The following is a 14,009-nucleotide window of genomic DNA, read 5'->3' on the forward strand; positions in this document are numbered from 1 at the left end:
AGACACTTAAGAAAATGCTCTACATCCTTAGCTATCAGGGAAATGCAAATCAAAACAACTTTGAGATACCATCTTACCCCTGCCAGAATGGCTAAAATTAGAAACACCAATGATGACTCATGTTGGAGAGGATGGGGAGAAAGAGGAACTCCTCCACTGCTGGTGGGAGTGCAAACTCATAGAGCCATTTTTGAGATCAGTATGGCGGTTCCTCAGGAAAATGGGAATTAGTTTACCACAGGACCCAGCAATCCCCCTCTTAGGCATATACCCAAATGATCCACATCCATGCAACAAAGACATGTGCTCAACTATGGTCATAGCAGCATTATTTGTAATAGCAAGAACCTGGAAGCAATCTAGATGCCCCTCAATTGAAGAATGGATAAAGAAAATGTGGCACATCTACACAATGGAATACTTCTCTGCAGAAAAAAAATAATGGAACCTTGAAATTTGCAGGCAAGTGAATGGCACTTGAAGAAACCATCCTGAATGAGGTAACCCAGTAACAAAAAGAGGAACATAGCATGTACTCACTCATTTATGGATTTTAGACTTAGAGCAAATGATCACCAGCCTGTAATTCACACCACCAGAGAAATTAGGATACAAGGTGTATTCTAAGAGATTCATGATGTCCCTCACTGAAGCAGGTAGGGACAAGTGCCCCAGAACACAGGGGAAGTGGGGGGGCAGTGAATGGAGAAAGAAGTAGAAGAAAGAGAGTTGGAGGAGAGGAAAACAAGTGTGACTAGGAAGATTGAGTCTGGGTAGGAATTAAAGACAGAAGAGAGAGAGAGAGAGAGAGAGAGAGAGAGAGAGAGAGAGAGAGAGAGAGAGAGAGAGAGAGAGAGAGAACAAAAAAGAGGGAGCCAATATTGGTTTGAAGAGAAAATTTAACCCAAAGAAAGTTCTAGAGATCTACAAGATTGCCGCCCAATAATAATTTGAGCATCCATGGAAAGGCTATCATAAATGCCCTTCCCAGACAGTGAGATCAACAACTAAATTACTGATAGAGCCCTCACCTAATACCTGTTGGTAGCAGAAGCAAACACCCATACCTAAACACTGAGTGGAAGTAGAACCGAGATGCAGATGGAGAGAACAATACCAGGTTGCAGAAACACATAGAGACAGCTGACCTGAACAAGGAGGAGTTAACGGCCCCCATACTGATAGCTGGGAATCCAGCATGGGACTGACTCAGACCCCCTGAATATTGGTCCCAGCAGAAATGGTTACTGTGGTTTAAAGTAGAGTGTTTGTATGTCAAGTTGACAAGGAGCGTTCATATGATGACAAATTTTCATTATCAATTTGAATAGATTTAGAATCATATTAGAAACATACTTCTTAGTGTCTCTAAGGGTATTTTCCAGGGATTATTATTTTAAGGGAATGTTATTTTACATACATGGATATTTGACTGAATAACAATGAGCTCCAGCAATCCTGCACAGATCCTTCATCTTCTCAGATGATATTACAAATAGATATTCCTATTTCCATGATCTTGGTTATGTGTTCTCACCATGGGGGTCTATCGAATCTTTTTTGTTTGTTTTTTGTTTTCATTTTGAGACAGGCTTTCTTTGTGTGTAACAGCTCTGGTTGTTGTAAAAATTGCTTTGTTGACTAGGCTGACATTGATCTCACAGAAATCTACCTGCCTCTGCCTCTCAAGTACTGTGATTAAAGACATACACCACTACTTCTCAATGGACTAATCTTAAACCATGAGCCAAAATAAATTCTTCTTCCCTTAAGTTGCTATGAGGAATGAGGAAAAAAATTAATAAATTAAGTACAAAGATGTCTTCAATTGAAACTTGTGTTGATATATTATTTATGATTTATTAAAGCTTGCCTGAGAATACAGAAAGCAATGTCAGCCATACTAATTAGCTATAGAAGCCAGGCATTTGTGATACACACCTTTATTCCCAGGACTCAGTAGAAAGGCAAATGGATCTCTGAGTCTAAGATCACTCTGGGCTACCAGAGAGTGAATCAGAGCTCATGCCTTTCATCCTAGAATTTGAGAGATATAAAAGATAGAGGCATTCAGTCTGAGAATTAGTCTCTAGCCACATTGAGGAAAGCATAGCAGTCTCAGCGAGTCCAAGCTGGGAACAATTTTAGGATTATTCCTTTGGTCTGAGCTGAGGTTAGGTCAAGAGCTAGTAGCTGGCTGCTTTGCTTCTCTGACCTTCAATTTGAAGTTTGAACCACAATATCAGTGTTTGTGTCGTTTATTTAATCATTCTTCAGAGGCTCTAGTTGGATGCCTTTACAAAATATGTACTAGACTTTGAACTAATAATAAATACTTTTGCTAGAAACACTTGATTGAAATATTATTAAAAGTGTTCTCAGGTACTAGTTTTTGGAGTATATTCTCTTTGTAGGAATACCTTGATCAGCTTTGGTACAGGTGGAAGGGCGTTGGTCTTCCCTCAACTTGGTATGCCATACATTGATTGACTTCCCAAGGAAGGACTTCACTTCCCTGTGAAGAGTGCATGGGGGAGAGAGATGAAGAGAGGTGGTGAGGGTCCAGAGAAGGGGAGATAAGGGGAACTGGACTTAATATGTGAAATGAAAGATAATTTAAATAAAAATATATTGGGGCTTATTTTTCATCTTGACAGATTATAGAAATTTCAAAAGTCGTCACAATTTACTCAATTGCACATTTTTAATTTTAATAAGTATATACCCATTCGATGTTCTTTAAAATTTTGTGTTGTTATTAGAATTTGAAAGGTAATCTAATCTGGTATGTAGTTTATCTCATTATAAATGCAGCATGCTTTACTTCAAGTTCAATGATCAAATTTAATATAAAATTTTCTCATTAAAAAGGGTTATGGTATTGAATATGAGTTACATTATTTAAAATATATGTCTAGTTTTATTTTATTGTATAATTATCAATATTGTTTTAGCTAATTTTTTCAATGATGATACAAGCTATAGCATCTATATTGCTAATTTGTTATTGTTTTTAATTTGAAAAAATAATCTCTATGAGAACATTACATTTCCAATGATTTGTACATAACTAAAGAAATGAGAACTTTCAAACTGTTTCCCTATGTAAATTTTATATAAATTGTTTAAAAACCTTGCCTTCATGTTTTATTATATTTCTTAGTTCAGCATTATCTTATTTATTATTTATATATGCATAAACACTTTAAAAGTAAGGGTATATTTGAGAACTATGGAGGAATTCATTACTTAGAATTCTGTATCACTGTGAATGGCATAAATTCATGTAACATTAATTTTGACCTCATTCAAAATTTAGTATATAAAATAAGTCAAATGGAACATGGTGCAGCAAATTCTGAAACATAGCCATTTGCTGTCTGAATACAACTGCAGAGTAATAACACTAAGAGATAACTAAGATGATTTGAATAGTAAATTACACCACTTTATAATATGATAAAACTAATAGAAAAACAATTATTGTTGTAACAATTTAATAATGGTTTATTCCAATATGAGACATAGTTTATCAGTTTGTAAATGTGGCATGCTATTGGCACTGTAATTTTTTTTGTAGGGTACATCAAACATATCCATCTACAATGTACTGTTTTTAACAATTATATCAGACTTCTGTTCCAAATATGGAAATATACTGTTGATTAGAAATGATACATTACTACAATTGTCAATACCTTAAAAGTCACTATTTATTATAATTTAGTTGCCATTCATCCTTTATAGTTTATAATTTTATCTTTGTTGAACACCTTATCAAAGTTCTTTCTAAGGACATTTATTTGCTATAATTTTTGTTAAGTTTGCTTTTGACCATTAATAATTTATTTGTACTCAAAATATTTTAGGAAGTATTGGGATATAGATTAGACAAAAACATTTATAAAATGTTGAATTCTATTTTATAGATAATTTTCTTATTTACTTATTATGGTTTAGGTAGGTAAGAGAGTCATAGGTAGTCAGAGGCCGGCCTGTGAAGAACCGAAAATTACAGGTCAATTTGGGATACATCTGAAAACTTGTCTCAAGAAAAAAATCTCTCAATAATATATGTATAATATAGGAAAAATCTTAATAATCTTATTCATATCATTATTTTCTATAATAAGAGTCAACAATGGTTAAATACACGTTATAGTAAAGTATAAATCTTGATTTATTGTGTGTATTCACAGCATTTAGGAAAAGTTTCACATTAAGATTTAAGTTATTAAGAATAATGACTTGAGAGATTTAGATGACTCCTCCTGGAAGGCATCACCTTCCCTATGAATTGGGATGGGAGGGTTGTTGGAGGGAATAGGAAGGTTGGAGAGAGGGAGGAAGGGAGGGAGAGGGACCTGGGATAGATATGTAAAATAAAAATGAAAAAAAAATTCCCAGTAAAGATATGATACTACAGATTTTGTTTTCAAGTTGATAATCAGGGTTAGTTTATTTGATATATCTAAGAAATTTATAACATTAAATATGTATTGTCTCTTTCAGCCATTTCACTGATAGAGACAAATCTCTGTCTCTATCCATCTATCTCTTTTCTTTTTCACTCTCTCTGTCTGCCACACTTTCTTTTATCTCTGCTGCCTCGCTTCTCTTCCCTAACCCCCTTTCTTTCCCCAATAAACTTCCATTCCATGTTAAAAAAAAATGTTTATTCTGCCAGGAGTTGTAACTTGGTGGTAGGATTGCTGCTTAGAACGCACATGGCCCTGGATTAGAACTTCAATTTTATTTTACATGGGATGTTTTGCAGCATCCTTTGCCTCTACTGAAGTGATGACATTAGGATCACTTCTTTCTTATTCATTAAAACAAAAAATAGTTCTGTAAACTTCCAAAATATATGTCCATTCAAGGTGGAAAATACTTCTGAGAACCAACATTTGTGATATTACCACAAACTGAAAGTAGATAAGAATTTTTTCAGAAATAAAGAAAAAAATAGTATCATTTTTATACAACTTAAAGATTTTAGATGTCTCTATTGAATAAAAATTTTTGGCTATATGGTTAATATATGAATAGCTCAGTTTCATCAATATTTTCTTAAAATTCAGTGGAACATAACAGATTTCATTAACTAAATTTCATATGTGTGATAGATACTTGAATAAGGTAGTTGTTTTAAAGATGACATAACCCATTTATGATTGTATGCATGGTGCAAAGATTTTCCCCTCATAATCCTGTGGCTTAGATTTTATGCTTGATTTAAGATGCTATTTTTACTAAATGTAATATTTTGAAACAGAAGGAAAATATATAAAGTGTCCCAAATCAACAAAACAATTATCACAGAAGAGTTTCTGAATGTTTAAATCCAAAGATTAAGAAAAGTCTTGTGACAGAATGGACTTTGTCTGCAAAGAAAATGTTTCCTGTACTAGCCTCATATAGTGAGAATATTCCCTCCCTAAGTAGCTACTTAAATGGTCATTTTCTTTTTATGTGCTTTCTTTTTCTTTCTTTTATTTTCTTTTACTGAACTTTTCCCCAGTTTTCTTCTCTCCTCCTCCTCTCTCTCCTTCCACCCTCCACTTTGACTCCAAGGTTTCCAATTTACTGAAGCTATCTTTTCTGTTTCCCCTTCCTAGGTAGATCCTAATTGTTACCTAATTTCTCTGGGGTTGTGGCCTGTAAGCTAGGCTGGTTTTCATTTACTTTATGTCCAATGTCCACTTATGAGTGAGAACATATTTGTCTTTCCTTGGTCTGTGTTACCTCACTCAGGATGACTTTTGCTAGTTCCATCCAGTTGCTTGAAAAAAATCAAGATTCTCAGATGACCAAAGGACTCTTAAAGAAATGCCCAACACCCTTATTCATCAAAGAAATGAAAATCAAAACAAATCTGAGATACCATCTTACACCTGCCAGAATGGTTAAGATTAAAAATTCTGATGACATTTTATGCTGGATAGAATGCATAATAAGGGAATTCTTTTCCATTGCTGGTGGGAGGGCAGATTTGTACAGCTACTTTGGAAGTCAATATGGCTGATTCCCAGAAAACTGAAAATCAATCTACCTCAAGACCCAGCATTACCACTTTTGAGCACATACCTAAAGAATTCATGATCACACCACAAAGACATTTGCACATTATTCAAAATACCCAGAACCTGTAATCAACCTATAAATAACTCAATGGAAGAATGAATAAAGAAATTGGGGTACATTTACACAATGAAGTACCATTCAGCAATAAATTGTCATTTTCTAAAATGTGAAAAGCATCAAAAACTTAAAGCCTCTTAGTCCGAATTGTACTATTTGCTCAGCCTATACTGCTGAGCCACTCCCAAATGAAACAAGGAATCCTAGCCAAAACTGTGGAAAAAGGCTGGATGTTGGTAGTGCAGGTTTTTAATCCCAGCACTAAAGGGTCTGGGACAGGTGGATTTTTGTGAGTTTGAGGCCAGCCTGATCTACAGAGTGGAGTTCCAGGACAGCCAGGTCTACACAGAGAAAACTTGTCTCAAACAAACAAACAAACAACAACAAAAAAAAATTAAAGGAATAAAGGTGGGTAGAATGGTCAATGGTATATCTTTTATCCAAACAAGAAATTAATCATAAAGGCTTAACTTGGAAGTTATTAAGCAATGACAATCTTGGATGAAACCAATTTGAGATTAAATAAGGGCAGGTCTAATTCCAATGTAATTTTTGAATTAAGATCAATGAAGACTTTCACAGTTATCCAAGAACATAAGCTAAGTATCATTCAATAATGAATTATCCTTGCACATCAAGTAAGGTTTTCAGTTTATAGAGGAGTCATGCTATCAAGTTAATCAAGTCATAATCTAAAAGAACAATGTGTGTGTAAAGAGATAACTGAGAAGAAATACTGAGAAGTGTGATTTTAAGAATGTGTAATCATGCCCCCATCACGAACAATCAATGTACTTCAATATGGAACATTACTGATTTAACTTGCATGAGTTAGATAAACATGAACTTTTTGTAGGAAACTTTGACTCATGTAAACTAAAGTTATAAATAACTTCTTTATAGTCTTAAAGTCACAGTAAAAGCATTTTATATCATTAGTCAAACTATATATTTTGATAGGCAGTTGACAAAAAGCATAAGCATAGGATTACCATAATTTTACAACCACACAGCCTGAAATCACTTCTATAGCTCACTATCCCTAAAAATTCAATTTTATTTATGCCAGTTTAGCTAAGCCAAACATACAAAAAGAAGCATATTATTCTTGATAATGAATATTAAGTCATGTTTTATGTAAATGGTCCTCTATGAGGTAATCTCTAGTAGGATTTATATAAGAAAAGTAAGAGGGTGATATTTCTTTACAAATATTGCTGTGTCAATATGACTAATCTGGGACACTAACTTCCAAGTAAGACCATAAATGTAAATAGTTTATAGCTTCACTCATGGGCCTAAGTTGTAGTTAATAAGCTGTGGTATGATATGCTTAGTGAAATATAGCACCCTTTGGCGTATGAACAGTCCTAAAGTGCTTGTCACATTATTCCTGATACAAATAAAAGTTTATTATCTGATATTACCCAAAATCCCCAAGTTGGTATGAAGGTAATTATATTTAATTTTGAAATCATTATATTCATATAATTTTTGTAAAAATTGGATTAAGTAATTATTTTAGTTTATGGTACAATAATATGATAGCAATAATTTAAGACTTAATATTACTTTAAATCTGATATTTGTTTTGTTGAATTCCAATTTTAAAGCATGGTGGTCTAATAAGATACAGGGGACTATTCCAATTCTCTTATATCAGTTGAGGTTTGTTATGCCACCTAGTATGTGGTCCATTTTAGAGAAAGTTCCATGTGGAGCAAAGAAGAAGGTATATTCTTTTGTGTTTTGATGGAATGTTCAATAGATGTCTTTTAAACCCAGTTGAGACATAACTTCTGTTAGTTGTTTTGTTTCTTTGTTGAATTTCTGATTGGTGGTCCTGTCTAGTGGTGAGAGTGGTGTGTTGAAGTCTCCCACTATAAGTGTGTGAGGTTTTATGTGAGGTTTGAGTTTTAGTGTGTTTCTTTTATAAATGAGGTGCCTTTGTATTTGGGGCATAAATGTTCAGAATTGAGACTTTGTGTTGATGTATTTCTCCTGTGATGAATACAAAATGACCATTTACATCTCTTTTGATTAATTTTGGTTTGAAGTCTAATTTGTTAGATATTAGGATAACCACACCTGCTTTCTTCTTGGGTCCATTTGATTGGAAGATCTTTTTCCAACCCTTTACCCTGAGGTTATGTCTACCTTTGAAGCTTAGATGTGTTTCTTGTATGCAGCAGAAGGATGGATTCTCTCTTCATATCTATTCTATTAACCTATGCCTTTTTTGGGTGAGTTAAGACCATTAATTTGAGGGTGAGTAAGGGCCATTGATTGATAGTGTTTGTTTTATATTTGTTGTTGACAGTGGTATTGTAAATATATTTTTCCTGCTTTACCATTGTTTTCTGGTGTAGTGAGATTATATGTTGTCTATGTCTTTGTGGGCGTAGTTAACTTCCTTATGTTAGAGTTCTCCTTCCAAATCTTTCTGTAGGGCTGGATTTGCAGATACAAATTGTGAAAATCTGGCTTTGTCATTAAATATCTTGTTTTCTCCATCTATAGTGATTGATAGAATTGCTAGGTATAGTAGCCTGGTCTGGCATCCGTGGACTCTTAGTACTTGTAGAATATCTATCCAGGACCTTCTGGCCTTAAGGGTTTCCATGGAGAAGTCAGGTGTAATTTTGATAGGACTGCCTTTATATGTTACCTGTCCTTTTTCCTTCGATGTTCTTAATATTCTTTCTTTATTCTGTATGCTAGGTGTTTTGATTATTATATGTCAAGGGGTCTTTTTTCTTTGGTCCAGCTTATTTGGTGTTAGGTATGCTTCTTGTACTTTCATGGGCATGCCCTTCTTCAGATTGGGAAAGTTTTCCTCGATGATTTTGTTGAATATGTTTTCTGCACCTTTGAGCTGGGCTGCCTCCTCTTCCTCTATGCCTATTATACTTAGGTTTGGCCTTTTCACGGTGTCCCACATTTCCTGAATGTTTTGTTTTAAGGAGTTGTTGGATTTATGATTTTCTTTGGTCGATGAATCTATTTCCTCTAGTTTATCTTCTGCATCTGAGACTCTCTTCCATCTCTTGAATTCTGTTGGTTATACTTGCGTCAGTAGTTCCTGATCATTTGCCCAGTTTTTCTATTTCCAGAATTCCTTTGGTTTATGTTTTCTTTATTTTCTCTATTTCTGTTTTCAAGTCTTGAACAATTCCTTCACCTACTTAATAGTTTTTTCTTGGCTTTCTGTACTTTCTTTACTTTCCTTAAGAAATTTGTTATTTCTTCCATTTTTTTGTTTGTCTTTTCATCCATTTCTTTAAGGGATTTCTCACATCTTCTTTGCGGGCCTCTATCATTTTATGACGGTAATTTTTAAGTCATTCCCTTCTGCCTCATCTGCTTTGTTGTGTTCCGGTCTAGTTGGTGTAGATTCTCTAGATTCTGGTGGTGTCATGCTTGTCTTTCTGTTGTTAGGTGTTTTCTTGCATTTCTGTCTTCCCATAGCTTCTTCCAGTCCGTGTTGGTGGGGTCTCTCCCTCTCTCTATGGTATTTCCCTGGTGGGCTTAGGTGGGTCAGAGGTTGATGTCTGTAGCTCTGATGTCTGGTTCAAGCTCTCTAGGAGGTCTCTCCACAGACAGATGGGGTCAGCGATCAGGCTCCAGCAGAAGACTGGCAACGGGAGTCAAAGATCCCGAAGCCTGGGACTCAGGATGTTCCTTGTGCCTATAGGCAGATCTAGCCTGGGCCTGGCACTCTCCAGCTTAGGCCTCTTTAGCAGAGGCCCTGAGATGAGGGTCAAGGATCCTAACAGCAGGAACTCAGAGTGGTCCTGCAGAGATAGGCGGATCTCTGAGAGGTGCCCAGATATTCAGGATAAGACCAGTGGTGGAGGTCAGAGACCAGGCAGGGGGAAATGAAGGGTGGTTCCACATATATAGGCAGGTCTCCTATCACCACCAGAGGAACTAGGATACAAAGTGTGTTCTAAGAGAATCAAATAAAGTCCCTCACAGAAGTGGGAAGGGATAAGTCCTCCAGAGCACATGGGAAGTGGGGGGCACTGAATGAAGGGAGAAGTAGGAGAAAGAGAAGTGGAGGAGAGGAAAGCATGTGCGACTAGGGAGATTGAGTCAGGGGAGGAATAGAAGACAGGAGAGAGAGAGAGAGAGAGAGAGAGAGAGAGAGAGAGAGAGAAAACGAACTTAAAAGAGGAAGCCACTAGTAGTTTGAAGAGAAAACTGAACCTAAAGAAAGGTCTAGAGACCTACAAGACTGACTCCAACTAACAATTTGAGCAACTGTGGAAAGGCTACCAAAAATGCCCTTCCAGGATAGTGAGATCAACAACTAACTTATCCACCATCATGGAGCCCTCATTCAGTACATGTTGGAAACAGAAGCAAACACCCATAACTAAACACTGAGTCTAACTACAATCCAGATGCAGAGGGAGAGGACAAGACCAGGTTGCAGAAACACATAGAGACAGCTGACCTGAACAAGGAGGAGTTAACAGCCCCCAGACCGATAGCTGGGAATCCAAATGGGACTGACTCATGGGTCATGGAAATATGGGTCTCAGCTAGAAGGATTGAGCAGTCTAATGGACTTCAGACAGTGGAACCAGGATGTATTCCTCGTGCACAAAAGGACCTTGCGAACACATCACTCATGGAGGGATAACTGCCTTAACCTAGAGACAGGAGAGAAGTCCTAGTCCCTACTTCAAATGACTTGACAGATTTACATGACCCTACCTGGATGACACTGCACTATATGTGGAATTGAGGTGGTGGGATGATAGGGGAGTGTGGTCAGGGTGCATTGAGGTGGCAGAGAGTGTAAGATGGAGGGAGGGAGGGAGGAGGGAAGAAGGGAGGAGGGTACAAGGGAAGGAGTGATGGAGGGAGAGGGACTGGTATCATCATGAAAAATTAAAAAAATACTTTATGTCAATAATTAGTTTGACTCAAACCAAAGAAGTAAACTTTGTACAGATACCCAAGGGGAATATCTGTAGAGATATCATTGTAGAATGAACAAGAATGTCAAATATCCACACACAAAAAAATCTACTTATCACAAATTGGACAATTACAATCCCATGCAAAATGTTAAACTTGTGGAAGAAATTATTAGAAGAAAGGAGACAGAACCTCACAGCATTTGGCCAAGTGTTGTGGCAAGACTTTCTGAGTATGGCTGCACAACTGTCTTATTCCTCAAGACAGGGTGATACTGTTTGCTTCGTGGACTACACACATGTGCAATAAAACTCCAATGAGATGCTCTTATGCTTAAACAAAAGAAATATTTTTCAGTTGATACATGTGTAACAGACTGACTCCAAAGTGCATACTCATAGCAATCTTCATATAAGTTGTCCTAAAAAGAGGTGGCATGCCCTACAAGTTTATTCTTCAGTTTGCATGAACTTTATAGCAATTTATTTTTACTTCTAAATGACATTTAAAATATGTAATAACTTTCATGCTGTTCACTATGGTTGCAACAATACGTAGCAACTTCTGCTTACAATTAATCAAAAATGGATAACATTTAAATTTGGGTTTCCAATGTACTAGTATTTCACATGCTTCATAGCCAGAAATCAATCATCTCAGAAAAGTCTGTTATGTAATGCCACCACAAATATAACACAATGTGATACCAAAGACATGTATATATCTTGAGAAACTTCAAGAAACTTCAGATAATTTACATTTGCTTCACTTTATAGCCCTTGATTTAAGAGGAAAGGATCTTTGAAACATTGACCACTCTTATCTGCCTATGCAACACTTCTATCATGCATTCTAATGAAAAGCAGGATATGTTAAATTAACACTTTTCCACTTCATACACTTTTGCAATTTTTCTTCGAAATTTCATCGATCAGTTATCCTCCAAACTGATGACAAAGCTGAACAGTGCAATGAAAAGTTTACTTTATGGAAGTTTTCTTACTGTATCTGTTACTGATTATCTGCTTAGATATAACTGCATTTAAAAACTTAGTAATGAGGATGGCAAATCAGTCAGGGCTCTGAGGAGGTACTGAGCTATGAAGACCTTACACACACACACACACACACACACACACACACACACACACACACACAAGTTACATATGTGTGTGTTTGTATAATATATGGATGATTCAATATATAAGTTTAGCAAAATATGTACATATGGAGTACATTTTATTTTGGTTCAGATTTTGTGGAGGACCCTCATTGATACAATAGTCATACTTTATGGTTGTGAAAGAGGTAAGAAGAAAATATAGACAATAATTATGGGAAACCCAGAAGAACTATTTATAATACACCCTTGAGGCATATCATCAGTTCAGTGTAAGGGACTAAAGCCAATATCTTATGTATATTAGGCAAGCCCTCTGCAAATGAGCTATATTTGCTGCTTGTATATGACTTTTTAAGTAATTATCTACTGCAGTTATACATACTGACAATATGAGAACTGAACTGTTCAAAAGTTGGAAATTCAGATAGGAATGGATTTTGCAGTTGTGATACAATGTCCCTTCCTTTGATTAAGGCCTTTGATTAAGGGAGATTCATCCCCTAACTTTATTTAAATTCAGCAAACTGAGTAGATTAGTAATATCTGTAATATCCCTTCATAACAATGCTTAGATTAGTGATTGATTAAATGACAAGATTTACCAACAGACACCTAAGGTTAAGTATGCTCACAAACAAAAATATTAGCCTAATTCTTTGAAATAAGATTGGAGTCTGACAAAATCCTGTTTTCACGAGCACATGAAATGACATTACTTTAATTCTATCTACCACTCAAAATGGGTAGAAATCTACGAGAAACATGGCTGCAGTAATAATCCAGGGAAACAATTCTTCATGAACATGATTAAACTCTACGGCTCCCCCTTTGTGAGAGTGGATTCAGGATCTGTCGGCAGTTTCCTGCCTGTACACTGTCCTCATCCAGACGTGTTCTGAGTTTTGATTTATTATCCTTGTCAAAGCATGGTGAAAATCACAGTACACTACTGTGCTCTGCCCTCTCTCATCCCAGCTGGATGCTTTATTGCTACAGTCATTGACCTTTTCTTTTTCAGTGCCCTTCCTTTTTCAGCTTTGCTTTAACTTGGTTTGAAAAGCTTAACTGCAGATGTATCTCAGGAACAGAAGTTTTAATACCACTTCTACATAAACAGCGTGGATTGAACCCCATAATTTTGTACATTTAAAGCTATTCCAGATCAAGTTAAGTTTTGGAAAATATTTTAACAATTCATGTTAGATGTGTGATCTGTTCAAAGTTCAAGAAGTTATAGTCTGTACTTTTGTGAGCACTTATTTAACGTTTTTTTCTTGTTAAACGATAAAACAAGAACAACTGAATATTTTTTGGCAATTTTATACTGAAGCAGAAAGAATATACCTCATTCTCCCAAATAATGTGCATATACCTCTGAACTAATGTGCATGAATTTTAAATATTACCCTTTATTATTATAAGGTTATATTACTCTGGGAATCATACAATTCCTGTATTCTCTATTATAAGCTTTCAAAATTCCAAATAACAATGTCAAATTTACAACTTGGCCTGGCAATTGCTTTATAAGATAAAAGAGGAATGATGAATAAATGCCAGGTTGTAATCATTCACTGAGAAGGTTCTTACTGACATCATAAAACATTAAAGCACAGTTTGAACATCCTCTATATGCTACAAGATGCCCATGAGTGATTTGTAGCTACTATTCATGTTGTTGCACTTGATATATAAATGGTATGTTTATTAGTCCTTCAAATAGCCTCCACTAGAAACTCTATTTTACCTGAGTAAAAGTGAAAGCATTTTCAGGAAAATTCATTTTGGAAACATTTTTCACTGAATTTGTGGTGTT

Source organism: Phodopus roborovskii, unplaced genomic scaffold (assembly GCF_943737965.1).
Source record: "Phodopus roborovskii unplaced genomic scaffold, PHOROB, whole genome shotgun sequence".
NCBI classification, from domain to species: Eukaryota; Metazoa; Chordata; class Mammalia; order Rodentia; family Cricetidae; genus Phodopus; species Phodopus roborovskii.